Raw genomic sequence first — 13,875 nt, forward strand, 5'->3', positions numbered from 1 at the left:
CACGTGAGAGATCAGATATAGCCCGATCCGGTTAAGCCTTCTACTTGGGCCAAGGCCGCGGTGTTGTGGGCTTTTATAGGCCGCGTGAGCCTTTTCGGTTCTAGCCCGACTGGTCAGTTCGCGATCGTTGCGTCGCGTTGTGTGTGATTCGTGTTGCGACGCCCGGTGACGTTTTTTTAGACCACGTCCGATGACAGGTTTGACCGTTTGAGAGCACGGTTGGGAAGTGTCAGAATCATGTACAAGTAATTTGCAATGAAGGAACTTCAGTTTATTTGTGATGATTGAGCAAAGCAAGGACATGAGTTCGGGAAGGCGTGTCATAGAACCCTTGTCACAGGAGACTCGGAGCTTCACAAAAGCATGACAATGCAAGACGTTTTATTGAAAGAACATAAAGGTGATTTTTACAGGAAGTCCGAATGAAATAGTTTGATCCAGGCCTTATCGTTTATCACAAACTTTTGTGATCTTTGCCAAGCAATTGTCCACCGGCCTGGGGTGAGGGAGATTGATAGAGGATCGTCTAGGTGTAGATCTTCGGGTGCTTTCAGTTAGACATGGTATAAACTTGGAGAATCCAGGAAGGGAGAGAAGAAGAGATCCATACCTTCGGGCTTGGCAGAGGGGGTAGAGTAGGAAGAAGTTACCGTGAGAGCAGTGACGTAGTACGGGCCGGTAGAGTCCAGAGGACGGCGGCGCGTCCGACGGTGTTTCCCGTCACTGCAGCGCGTCCACGATCGGAGGGGCCTTCTAGGGTTCTTCGGTGGGCTAGTGGCGGCGGCGAAACTCGTGTCCGCGCCCCAGCCCCACCTTTCTCTTTTTATAGCGCTATGTGATAGGGATCCGCCGATCAATGGTCGGTTGAGCGTCCCCGATCAGGACACGGTCAAGGGGTCCGACTCAATCGTTGGATTGAGTCAGATGAGATCAATCCTAACAGAGATATCTTATCCGGCAGCTTGGATTTTTCATTGTGAGCCTGTGCGCAGCAAAGAACAAAAGACAACTTCGTTTGAGCATTTGTATATAATTTACATTTGAACAAACTAAAGCTCATTTCTTGAAATCGACGCTAAAAACTAGAATACTAGATGCAAGCTTGGGAAATTACTAATGGTTTCTATGTAAACAGCGTACTTGTAACCAAGGAGGAAATGGTGGAGGAAGACAGAGATCTCCGCCTTTGCAAGATCATTCCCGGGGCACATCTTGGTGCCAAGTCCAAAAGGAAGGAACGTGCCGACTCTCGCCGTATGACCCTGAAAATAGTTCAATAAAAACTGTAAAATTCAGCTAGCTTAGCTTATCCGTAATAAGCTCAGCATGCTATTTGATGCTTCTATGATTATTCAGAGCGGCAACCCTCTGTAAACTGAAATCATTTCTACCTCCCATCTTGATGGGTTGAACTTCTTGGGGTCAGGATAAACTTCAGGATCCATGTGCACACTTCTGGACCAGAGCTGAACCTTCCAGCCCTTTGGTATCAGGTAGCCTGTTGGCATGTGCTGCTTATCAGAGATGCTGATTTATGATTCAGAAGTGATCGCCAGAGGAAGACAGAGCATGAGGTTTCTGAATTAAGCGCACCATTCACGAAGACGTCTTTCGTTGCTTCATGGAATGATACAAACGAGATATTGACAAAGCGCAGCGTCTCATCGATGACCTTCAGGATTTTGTTAGTGTGAAGAGATGTCAGAGGGAAGGGGAATTGCTTCCTACATCGTAGGAAGTATTTCGTTGAGCTCAAGACTGTACCTGGGAAAGGTATTCCATCTTTCTGAAGTCCCTCAGGTTAATTCCCTTCTGTGTTAGTGGAATGCTTCGAATGATCTCCTCCTGCTCAGCCTGAAATCGCACCACACAACTATCTGTTCAAAAACTAAACACAAAAGCTACTAAAATCGAACGTCGAAAAAAAAACGCACCATCATTGTCGATTTATGTGTCCTACCTTTGCCTTTGCAAATATCTCTGGGTTTTCCTGAAAAAACACCGTAGCCCAGTAAGCCCACATGGCGATGTGTGCGGAGGACTTATGCCCCGCGTTCAGGTACATGATGAGGATGTCAATGATCTCGTCGTCCAGCCTCCTGTCATGCTCGTCCTCGGCCTCAATCAGGCGGTCCATCATGTCCATGCTCGATCTGGAAACGCCTTTCGCCCACTGGAAACTCATGCCCATCGCTTTTGCTCGCAAGATCGGGCATGCAACTGGGCAAGAGCGACCTTGAAAGCCCTGTGGAAGGCGAAGCCGGGAAGGTGTTAGCGCATTAGCTGACGGGCAACAGTCACCAGCGACAATATCTGGATCAGCTGCAACACGGGCAAGTGAAGATGGGCTCCGCCGAGGGAACCGGTCCAAGAAAGCTAACACTCGGATGTATGGCCCAGAATGGGTGTAAGCGTTTTGTGCGTGCGTGAGTTTGTTAGCTATTAAAGGAGGCGTGTGTGAGGAAGGAAGGAATCATCGAAAAGAACATCTGTAACAAACTATCTTCCGTTCTGAAGAACTACTCCGTCCGATCCCATCCTCGTGTTCTAACTTCCGATCTCCAATTCCCTGCTATCCTTCTGCCCTCGCTTCTGTGTTGCTAACAATTGGTATCAGAGACACAGGTGCCTGCGGAGGGTCAAGTCGCTCTGGATCCGCTCCTGAATCACGACCACTTCACTCACCGTCAGAGACGTCTTGGCGCCATGGATCCCAATACCAAGTTGTTGCTGGATGAGATGGACAAGCGCTTCTCAGCGTTGGATTCCAAGTGGGAGAAGAAGTTCGAGGATCTGGCGCACGCCAAGGAGGGGTGCCTAGATGTTCTAGAAAATGCTCAAGAGGAAATTATCTCCTGGAAGCCGTCCGTGGATGCGGCGATGGATGTTATCAAGCTTGAACTCAAGCGGCTCACTAAGCAATGGGGCCGCTCCGTGATGGAGAACACTGCTGTTGATGCGGGCTTACTCATCAAGCCTGAGTCGGTGGCCGCGCGCCCACCTGCCGGATTCCCCACCGACGGCCCCAGTGGGCACCACGACGAACTCCATCACCGGGATTAGGGATTTCGGTCCATGGCGACCTTAATTCCTGGCTCGGTCAAGGGTATGCCCGATCCCTCTTCACTTCCTTCACATGCTAAGTTCCATGGTTCTCTGTATGATTCTTCTGTTGCACGGGCTCGGTCTGTTGATCATGTGCCTCGCTTCGGGAGCAAGTTGCCAAAGATTTCATTTCCTGTGTTTGACGGATACAATCCTAGATTATGGATATCTAGGTGTGAGATATATTTTGACATGTTCCATGTAGATCCGGTCGATTGGATTAGGGTGGCATCCATGCATGTCTCTCCTGTTGTGGCTTGTTGGTTTCAGTCTGTAGAACTCAAATATCCTGTGCTCAATTGGCCTTTGTTTTGCTCCTTGTTGCATGAGTGCTATGGCAAAGATCAGTATCAGTTGCTGCTTAGGCAATTATTTTGTATCAAGCAATTAGGTTGAGTCGCAGAGTACATTGATCAATTTAGCAATTTAGTGGACCAATTGTCTGCTTATGAGTCAGTTTCTGATCCATTGTTCTTTAGTACTCGGTTTGTTGATGGTTTACGTGATGATCTTAGAGTTGTTGTCCTTGTTCAGCATCCATCAGACTTGGATATTGCTTGTGCTCTCGCCCTTTTGCAGGAAGAAGTGGCTGAGCCGGCCAAGCGCAAGGACTTTCGTAAACCTTAAGCTGTTTCTTGGGGCAAATATTCTACAAAGAGTCCCTTGCCTTTACCTGCACCACCACCATCCATGGGAGCTGTCAAGTTAGCTTTACCTGTGGACCAATGTTCTGTGCCAGCTGCTCGATCAGTTGAAGACAAGTTGGCTGCTCTTCGTGCTTTCAGGCGTGCTAAAAGGTTGTGTGACAGGTGTGCTGAAAAATGGCATCAGGGTCACACTTGTGCTACCACAGTTCAACTCCAAGCAATGCAGGAAGTGTGGGAACTCTTTAATGTGGAGGAATTGGGTCCATACATTTGGTTGGGGAGATGAATGGTTGCCAGGTCCACATTCTTATTGATTCTGGAAGCACAAATTCTTTTATCAATCAACAGGCTGTTGATAAAATGCCTGCATTGTCTCTTTGTCTAGCCAATGTTCAAGTTAAGGTTGCTAATGGGGGTCTCATGGCTTGTGTCTCGGCTATTTCTCAGGCCACTTGGACAATCCAGGGCTGTGCTTTTCAGCAGCAACTAAAAATTTTACCATTGCAGTCTTATGACATCATTTTGGGAATGGATTGGTCGGAACATTTTAGCCCTATGAAGGTCCATTAGCGACACAAAAGGATGGTAATTCCTTATGAAGGTTCTACAACTGTGCTCCAGGGTCAGTTACCTGAATATGATCAGGAGTTATTGATTCAGATAAATACAGTATCTCAGCAATCAGCTACAGATGGGGTGAGTGAGTTACCTCCTGACATTGCCAATCTGTTAGTGCAGTTTTAGGTAGTGTTTGCTTCTCCCACTGCTCTCCCTCCTGTCAGGGACTGTGATCATAGTATACCTCTAATTCCTGGGGCTAGGCCTTTTACTATCAGACCATACAGATATCCTCCCTCACTGAAAGATGAAATTGAAAGGCAAGTTGCTGAAATGGTTCAATTGGGTATCATCAGACCAAGCTCTTCTCCATTTTCTTTTCCTGTACTATTGGTCAGGAAAAAGGATGGCACATTTAGGTTCTGTGTGGATTACAGATATTTGAATGCTCTCACTCTTAAGGGGAAGTTTCCTATTCCTATCTTTGATCAGCTTATGGATGAGTTGGCAGGAGCTAGCTGGTTTACAACTTTGGACTTGATTTCTGGGTATCATCAAGTCAAGTTAAAACCTGAAGAAGAGTATAAAATTGCATTTCAAACTCACCATGGGCAGTTTGAGTTTTTGGTAATGGCATTTGGATTATCTGGTACTCCTAGCACTTTTCAGGGCGCTATGAACTCCACTTTAGCCCCCTTACTCAGGCGCTGTGTTATTGTGTTCTTCGATGATATTCTTATTTATAGTAAATCCTTTAAGGAACATGTAACACATTTGAAGGAGGTGTTAACTCTGTTGCAACAAAACCAGTGGCATGTTAAGTTATCTAAGTGCAAGTTTGCCCAGAGGGAGAAATTACTTAGGCCACAAAATTAGTCAGGCTGGCATTTCTACTGATGAAGCCAAAGTGGAGGCTATTGTTAGTTGGCCAGTTCCAACTTCAGTCAAGGAGTTAAGAAGCTTTTTGGGGCTAGCTGGCTACTACAAGAAATTTGTGAAACACTTTGCTGTTATTATCAAGCCTCTCACTGAATTGCTCAAGAAAGGTGTTTTGTTTGTGTGGACACAAGACCAAGATTTAGCCTTTGCTGCCTTGAAACAAACTCTGAGTTCTGCTCCTATTTTAGCCTTGCCTGATTTCTCTAGGCAGTTTTGCCTTGAAACAGATGCTTGCAAAAATGGGGTTGGTGTTGTACTTTTCCAAGATGGGCATCCTTTAGCTTTCATTAGTAAACCTCTGGGAGTTAAAACTCAAGGGTTATCTACTTATGAGAAAGAATATTTGGCCATTTTGATTGCTATTGAGCAGTGGAGATCTTATCTGTTACATGCTGAATTTATTATCTTTACTGATCAAAAGAGCCTGGTGCATTTAAATAAGCAAAGACTTCACATGCCTTGGCAGCAGAAAGTTTTTACCAAGTTGTTGGGGACGTAGTACAAAGTTATCTATAAACCAGGGTCTGAAAATCGAGTTGCAGATGCCTTGTCTAGGAGAGTTCAGGAGGTTCCTGCTTGTTTGTCTCTGTCAGTGGTCTCCCCTCAGTGGAGCAAGGACATAATGGAGGGCTATTATGCTGACCCGGCCACTAAAGCTTTGATGTCCAAGCTAGAAGTTAATGCTGAATCTGTCCCTGGTTTTTCCTTTTAGAATGGGTTGCTTCGATTTAAAGGGAAAATTTGGTTGGGTCATAATTCTGCTATGCAACAACAAGTTATGCAGGCTTTACATAGTTCTGCAATTGGGGGTCATTCTGGCTTTCCAGTCACTTATCACCGTATTAAGCAGATGTTTGCATGGCCTGGCATGAGGAAAGCCATACATACATTTGTGACAACTTGTCAAGTCTGTCAGCAGGCCAAGGCTGAACGGGTCAAATATCCTGGCTTACTCCAACCACTTCATGTTCCTTCAGGTGCTTGGCAGACCATCAGTTTAGATTTTGTGGAAGGATTACCACTCTCTGGTGGCAAGAACTGTGTTTTGGTAATGGTGGATACATTTTTGAAGTTCAGCCATTTTATCCCCATGAGACATCCTTTACTGCTGCCATAGTTGCCAAATTATTTATGCAACATGTGTACAAGCTCCATGGAATGCCTTCTGCTATAGTGTCTGATAGGGACAGGATTTTTACCAATCACTTTTGGAAGGCTTTGTTTGCTCTTGTTGGGGTTACATTGTGCATGAGTACATCTTATCACCCTCAGTCTGATGGTCAGACTGAACGGGTTAATCAGTGCATGGAGACATTCCTCAGATGTTTTGTCAATGCTTGTCCTACTAAGTGGGTGGAGTGGATTTACTTGGCTGAATTTTTGTATAACTCAAGTTGGCACTCAGCTTTGGGATTTTCCCCTTTTGAGGTGTTATATGGGTATGTTCCAAAGCACTTTGGCATTGACTTGCTTTCAGCCTGTCCTGTTGCATCTTTGGAGGAATGGCTTCAAGATAAAAATGTTGTGCAGCAGCATTTATCTCGCGCCAAGCATCGTATGAAGCAGCAAGCAGATAAGAACTGTTCAGACCGCTGTTTTGAAGTGGGCATTATGGTGTATCTGAAATTACAGCCATATGTGCAATCATCTTTGGCTCCTCGTGCTAATCAGAAGCTGGCATTTCGTTATTTTGGTCCTTTCAAAATATTATCCAATGTGGGTTCTGTTGCTTACAAATTGGAATTGCCGGCCTCTTCTGCAGTGCATTCTGTTTTCCATGTTTCACAGTTGAAGAAAGCTTTGGCTTCGTCTGAAGAGGTTGCCCAGCTTCCTGTGGACCTTGATGGCCTTCAGATTCCAGAGAAAGTTCTTCGTCGTCGCATGTCAGCTGAAGGTGTGTCGCAGGTGCTTATCAAATTGTCGGGTATGCCTCGTTCTCTAGCTACCTGGGAGGATTACACACCGTTGAAGCAGCGTTGTCCACAAGCTCCTGCTTGGGGACAAGCAGGTTCTCTTCAAGGGGGAGATGTTAGCGCATCAGCTGACCGGCAACAGTCACCAGCGACAATATCTGGATCAGCTGCAACACGGGCAAGTGAAGATGGGTTCCACCGAGGGAACCAGCCCAAGGAAGCTAATGCTCGGATGTATGGCCCAGAATGGGTGTAAGCGTTGTGTGCGTGCATGAGTTTGTTAGCTATTAAAGGAGGCGTGTGTGAGGAAGGAAGGAATCATCAAAAAGAGCATTTGTAACAAACCATCTTCTGTTCTGAAGAACTACTCCGTCCGATCCCATCCTCGTGTTCTTGCTTCCGATCTCCAATTCCCAAGGTTAATGGCCATGGCCCTAACCCCGTAGTTGAGGTCGGTCCGTCGGTGTAGCTTCTCTCGAGCACTAGCATGGTGGCGTCATCGGCCACGGTCAAAAATATCTGCACGATGATCTTGAACGTCAGCCACCGCAACTCTGTCAGGAACTCGATGTTGCCGCTGGCCTCGGACCACTGGCACACCGTCCCCACCACGGTACGGTCGATGAAGCCCAGGTAGGTGCTAAGCATGTTGAAGCCATTGATGGGCGCGGCCGTGAGCTTCCTCAATCTCCGGTGCTCCTCGTGGGGGCAAGGTGAGGAAGGACTTCCTGCCAATGGGCGATGAGCGCAGAGCGCCACGATGGCCTTGGGCCAGCCTTCCACGAAGCTCTCGTCGTCCATGAGCACCCGCTTGCAGGCGTCCGGGGTGGCGACCAGGATCGTCGGGCTGCTGAACATGAAGGCCCTGTACACGCCAGTGCGCCCGAACCTGCATGCCGTGAACACCAGCAGCACAAGTGATGGTCTCTCGTCAGACGGGTCAAACTCGTGTCTAATTTCACGTGCACCAATGGACGACCAAGATTCGTGCTGGAGGGAGGAGACGGCCATGCTCACTGTCGGACGAAGGAGCCGATGAAGGAGTCGGGGTTGCTGGACTTGAAGGCCCAGAGAAACGCCCACATGGCGCCGACGACGGGCCACCCATGTCCCCGGGCTACAACCGTGCCCGCCTTTCGGTGCCAAGGGAGGCCTCCCTGGACCACCCCTGGGCCTTCCGCACAATGGTGTCGATGACCACGACTAGCATAGCGGCAACCACTGCCCACAAAGCCTGGGCCTGCCATGCCCTCACCTACCTTGCCCGCGGAGATCATCCCAGAAAATAAGCAACAGGTGTCGTCCGGATTGGAAGGCAAGAACAGTGCAAGTGCAAGGATGAGGAGGATAGGGTGATAGATGGCGCCACGGCGGTGAGATGGTGACTGGTGAATGCGGTGTTGTGGTGATGGACTTATGGTGATCAATGTGTTGTGTGTTAGTTTGATCTCCACCAATTGGCCCAATGGCCAATTGGGCCCTTGTCCGCGTCCTAATCGGGGACACTCCACCGACCATTGGTCGATGGACCCCTATCACACAGCGCTATAAAAGAGAAAGGTGGGGGCCAGTGCGTAAGATACGAGTTCTACCGCCACCACTAACCCACCGAAGATACCCTAAGGCCCCTCCGATCGTGGGCGTGCTGCAGTGACAGGAAGCGCCGTCGGCCGCGCCGCCGTCATTTGGGCTACACCGACCCGTACTACGTCGCCGCTCTCACGGTAACTTCTTGAGTTAAGTGATTTACCCGCTAGTTGTACACCTAGAGTTCTTGTCAAGATTCTATCAATGGTACCAGAGCGGTTCTTGGTTATAGATCTAGTCGGGGAAGAGTAGTAACCGAAAGCATTTAGAAGAAGATGAGTTAGAAAAAAAAAAGGGAAAGAAGCGGCGGCCGCTGGAACCACCGACCACCGCCAGCCGCGCCACGCCGCAAGACCGAGCAAACAGCAGTGTGCGGCCTCCTTCGGTCGCAGCGGCAGCGAGGAGCAACGCGTGGCTCACCATGACCGCTCGGCTGTGGCGAGCAGACCCGGCGGGCGCGAGGCTCGCCCTGGTCGCGTGGCGGCGGCGGCTCACTCTGGCCACCCGGCGCAAAGCAGGCCCCGGCTCCCTCCAGCCATTGCTGCTGCATCGACCAAGTACGACACTTTTTTTCATTTTCTTTTTGTTTATATTTTTGATGCAAAAGTTTTTCAAAACTTTCTCCCTTGTTTTTTGCACATAAATTTTTAGAAGTTTTTTTCCTAAGTTTTGCTCAAAAAATTGTGCCAAATTTTGTATTAAGATCTTTTTCCCCTATTTTTTTAAAATATTTTAAAAATTTTGGTTTAAAGTTTTTATTCTAAACTTTTTGCTCCCAATATTTATGTTTCAATTTTTTTTTCTCAGATTTTTTCCCAGCATTTTTCAAAAACTTTTGTTTTCCGACCGTGCGCGAATGCAGTCACGTGGGGGTGGGCCAACGGGTGGGGCATGTGCTGTTGGAGATCACCCGTGGGAAGCCTCCCACCGGGCAACTGTAAATTTGATTGGGCCTGCAAAGGCCAAAGGTCGTGTACATGCGGATTGAACTTGTAGTAACAATGCGGACTTGAACTTCAGGCTCCCTTGGCCCATGGGGTAGACTACTCGAGCTAGACGGACTAGGCTCAAATCCACACCTCATGATGCTGGCTAGGTTGGTAGGGTGTTTGCTGGGTTGGATGAATTTGTGTGTCTATCTTGCACACGGGCTAAGGTAGATTTACTACATTCTTCCTCCTTTCTCCATTCTTCTCTCCTTTCGCCTTGTCCCTCAGTCGATCCTGCCATGGGCGCAGCGCTGGCGGTGCGGGTGCTGGTCCCGGGCGCTCCAGCTCACTGCCCCACTGGCCGCTCGCACGCCATTAGCTTGGCCGCACCTCGCCGCTCGCTACCCCACCTCGATGACGGTTGCTCGCATTGAAACAACCCGAATTTCCATTTCTAAGAATTCAAGCCTATGCACTTCCGCGATAGTCTTAGGAAGGTTATCATGTGCGAATCCCTATCTCATATAGTACAAATACATACCAACATAAAAAATATAGAGTAGCAACATAGTATAAATATCATAAATATCAAGTACATCTCTTTGTCACATGCCGATACAAGTCCGTCAGGACTGAATCAGGAAAGGTAAAAAAATCTACGCAGCGGAAACATAAGCTATGGCGAATACCATCTCCAGAGGAGACTTAAGCGAGGGATCATCCCTTGTCTTCCCTCCATCGTTATCGAAGTCGTAGTCAGGCTCCGATCCTGAAAAGCCACCATCTACCCAAGAAGCGGGTAGGCCATGTCAAATCCCCAAAGCAACAAGCTAAGGAAATGGGGGAATAATACTGCATGCATGGATAATCCTATTTATGGTTGTAGAGGTATATGCAACAGCGGTGGCAGCGGCAACAATCAAGGAAGAGCAAAGCAACACCATCTCCGAGGTCAACACATCAGTCAAGGAAGTTGGCACAAATCACCGGATCCTTCACCCAAGGATCCAGCACCCAAACACACGAGGCGATGTGAGAGCTCTCTTCCCTCACATCTCAACGGCAAACGTCGGCCTATCTCAAAAGGGGGAGGTAGAAGAGTAAACAAAGTCTAGTCAGAAGTAGCAGTAGTCAACAGCACTGCCCATAACTAGTGGACACGAACTATAGCTATAGATTTTACACTTTGCAGAGGTTGTACAACTGTACCTGCACGGATGGAGCCTGAACGGTAGTGATCCGTCCAAACCCCACCTAACAGCCGGAGCCCTAGTAGGTGGATAGCTCTCTCCTGTTTCCTCGAGTCTGGAACTAGAGCGATGGGAAGAGGCCCTGAGGCTTGGGATGAGCGGAAGGGGGCTGTCAGGAGGGGCTATTTATAGCCCACGGCCGGGGCTAGGGTTTCGAGCGGCGCGCCAATGCTGCGCGCTGTCGATCCTCGGCGGGCGCGCCCGGCCATAGCGTGGCGACCATTGAGCGGCTCCACGCTTTGGTTTGGGGGCGCAGCGCAGGGGTAGAGTGGTCGTTTCCCCGCGGTGGAAGGCTCCGAAAGCATGCGCGGGCACGGTAGTGCGCGCCAGCGCTGCTGGCAAGCGGGTCCCGTCGGGCGCGCACGCGCCGTGCACGTGATGCGGGGAAGAAGAAGGTGGCATAGTGCCGTCTGGCAGGTGGGGTCCTCCTGGCGGCGAGAGAAAGAAGAGAGGTGGGAGCGGCGGCGCTTGGGCGGGTCGACTAGGCTTGCTCGGCCGGTATGGCACTGGGCTGCAGGCGGGAGAGGAAAGAAGTTAGTGGGCAAGGCCGGTTGGTTATGGGCCGACCTGGTGGGTTAGTTTAGCTTCTAGTTTTTGTTTTTATTTATGTTTAGTTTGAATTTTGAATTATTCAAAATTCAAACACACTCATATTTGAGATCCAAATAAAATTCAAGAAGAACCAAATTCAATCCACGCAAGTTTGAATTTAAATTGAGATTTATTTTATTAGGGAATTCTAGAAGTGAGTAGCATTTGTCTTCACTTTTTCAAATAAACACACAACTCAATTAAAGGTTTTAAATTTTTAATAATTTCACTTAAATTAATATTTCAAAATTATGGAATATTACACGCATCCCTGCCGGCCACTCGCGCCGCTCACCAACCCCCGGCTGCTCGCGCCACTGCGGCTGCAACCCCCAGCTTGCCATGGCTCTCTTCTTTCTCTCCCTCACCCGCCGCCTCTTCTTCATCCTCACGTGGCCAAAGGGCATCGACGTCATGCGGGACATGGTGAAGGTGTAACAGCCAGGACAACTTTGTGGCGGTGGGGACGATGCGGGCCGCAGCGGTGGAGACAGCTTCGCGGTAGTGGGGATGACTCGTAATAAACATGGGGGAGCCGAGGAGGTGGGCAACGAACACAGCATCCCCGACCACGTAGCCGCACGCCTGCACATCCAGAAGAACTCCATGTCCTCATCTGGCCACACGAGCGGCCGTGGAATCTTGGCGTGGGGACATTGTTGTGGGCACGGGGAGCACGAGCTTTGAATAAGGATCTCGATTGGCATGGCAGGGACTTCAATTTGGACAGCAAGGACCTTAGTCTCGGATGCAGGCACTTCAACTTCGCTACGGATGCGGCGGAGGCTGGTGACGAATGCGGCGGCAGGCATGGCGTCGCGCGGGATGTAGCAGTTGGGAGGGCGTTTGAGACGCAGGGGAGGCGGCACGGGAGGCGGGCGATGGATGCGGTGGCGGGCATTGCGTTGCGCGGGACGCGGCAGCGGGAGGCCCTGCACCTTCTTCCTCTTGTCCACGCGGTTCGCTCCACCGGGGTCACTGCAACACGTCGCGAGTGCTGCTTCGAGACTGCATCACGTGGAACGATCGATTTTTGCGTTCCACGCGGTGCAGGCTGGGAGGTCTCTTTTGCACGTGATGGGCTTAACTCATGACCCCATCCAGCCTACCAATCATAGCTACCTGCACCATCTCGACCTGACCCAAAGGTGATGCAGGCTGCCAAAAAGCCCCAGGCATCCACCGCAACTCTGCAAAGGCCTCCCGATGCAAAGGATTTTTCAAAGTCTTTCGTCGGCCTGCTTCGTTCTCGGGCCTAAGCAACACGTGGGCTTTGCAAACTGGGCCGTCGCCGTTTCCGTCCGTCAGGTCGACGGTGTGTTCAGCAGAAGGGGAAGAGCTACCTTCTTCCTCCATGCGTGCCCGATCCTTCAGGAGTACCTACTACACTGGAATTGAAAGTTTACTGGAACTGGAAGTTTCATCATCTAGGTGGGACCGGACTGGGCGACCGGCTACATCCATCTTCAATCTTCTATCATGCGCCAATCGAAAGGGCATACGTCGTCCATGTACTTCACAGATAGTGCTATAACTGTTATGGAATAGTGGTGTGGTAGTTTATAATTTGCATATATCCTTCTCGGTTTTAAAGTCAGCCCATTAAAATTAATGATCGCAACCCTAAATTAAAAGTTCATATGCCCTTCATTTTTAATATATAACATTTAGAATAAATTAATTATTTAAAAAATTATTGAGCACCCGCGCGCCCGCCACTATCACCGATAACCCTCTCTCTTCTTGCCCCAGTGAGACCCACCACCCTTGAACCTCGAACAAGCTCGCCAAAGACTTGATGGAGTTGGAAGAGGTGACATGAAGCGGTCGAGCACAAATCCTAGGCCATTAAAAAAGGGATGTCTCTCGAGCACTCGAGTATGTCTCGGGTGCCCAACACTCGAAAATTCCCACGTGAAATAACTATTTGATGGCCCTGCATCATCTTCAACCTCTATCTGGCAAGTCCCATCAGAGCTCCATGGTGGCAATGCGCCGCCGCGGAGCTCTTGCGAGATCCTACCCGCCTTGTGGCTGCCTCCCTTTTCCCCTTCCTCGCTATATCCCACTGCCGTAGCCGTCGTCATCGATGCATCCGCCCAAACCCCGCTCACCACCCATTGCCATCCTGACTGGCGGCATCACCATTGCCTTGCCCCTCGCCACCCCCACGCTCGCCACCACTGTCGGGGCGTCCTGCGGCCCCCGAAGCCTTCTTCTAAAATCGTCGGACTCCGACTAACCTCCAACCCTGAACCCTCCCTAATCCCAAACATTAACTCGTGGAAACTCGGAATCCTCAGCGGAGCATTATCAGAGTTTTGCCGGAAGCTTCAGCGTGGCTCGCAAGAGCGAA

The 13,875-nt window shown here is 49.5% G+C and overlaps 1 pseudogene; it reads right to left on the minus strand.

Annotated features, from left to right (window-relative positions):
* Positions 1–444: 444 nt before the first annotated feature.
* Positions 445–11,935, minus strand: LOC101760840 (annotated as a pseudogene).
* Between the last annotated feature and the right edge of the window lie 1,940 nt (positions 11,936–13,875).

The sequence above is a fragment of the Setaria italica genome, chromosome IX (assembly GCF_000263155.2).
Source record: "Setaria italica strain Yugu1 chromosome IX, Setaria_italica_v2.0, whole genome shotgun sequence".
Classification (NCBI taxonomy): domain Eukaryota; kingdom Viridiplantae; phylum Streptophyta; class Magnoliopsida; order Poales; family Poaceae; genus Setaria; species Setaria italica.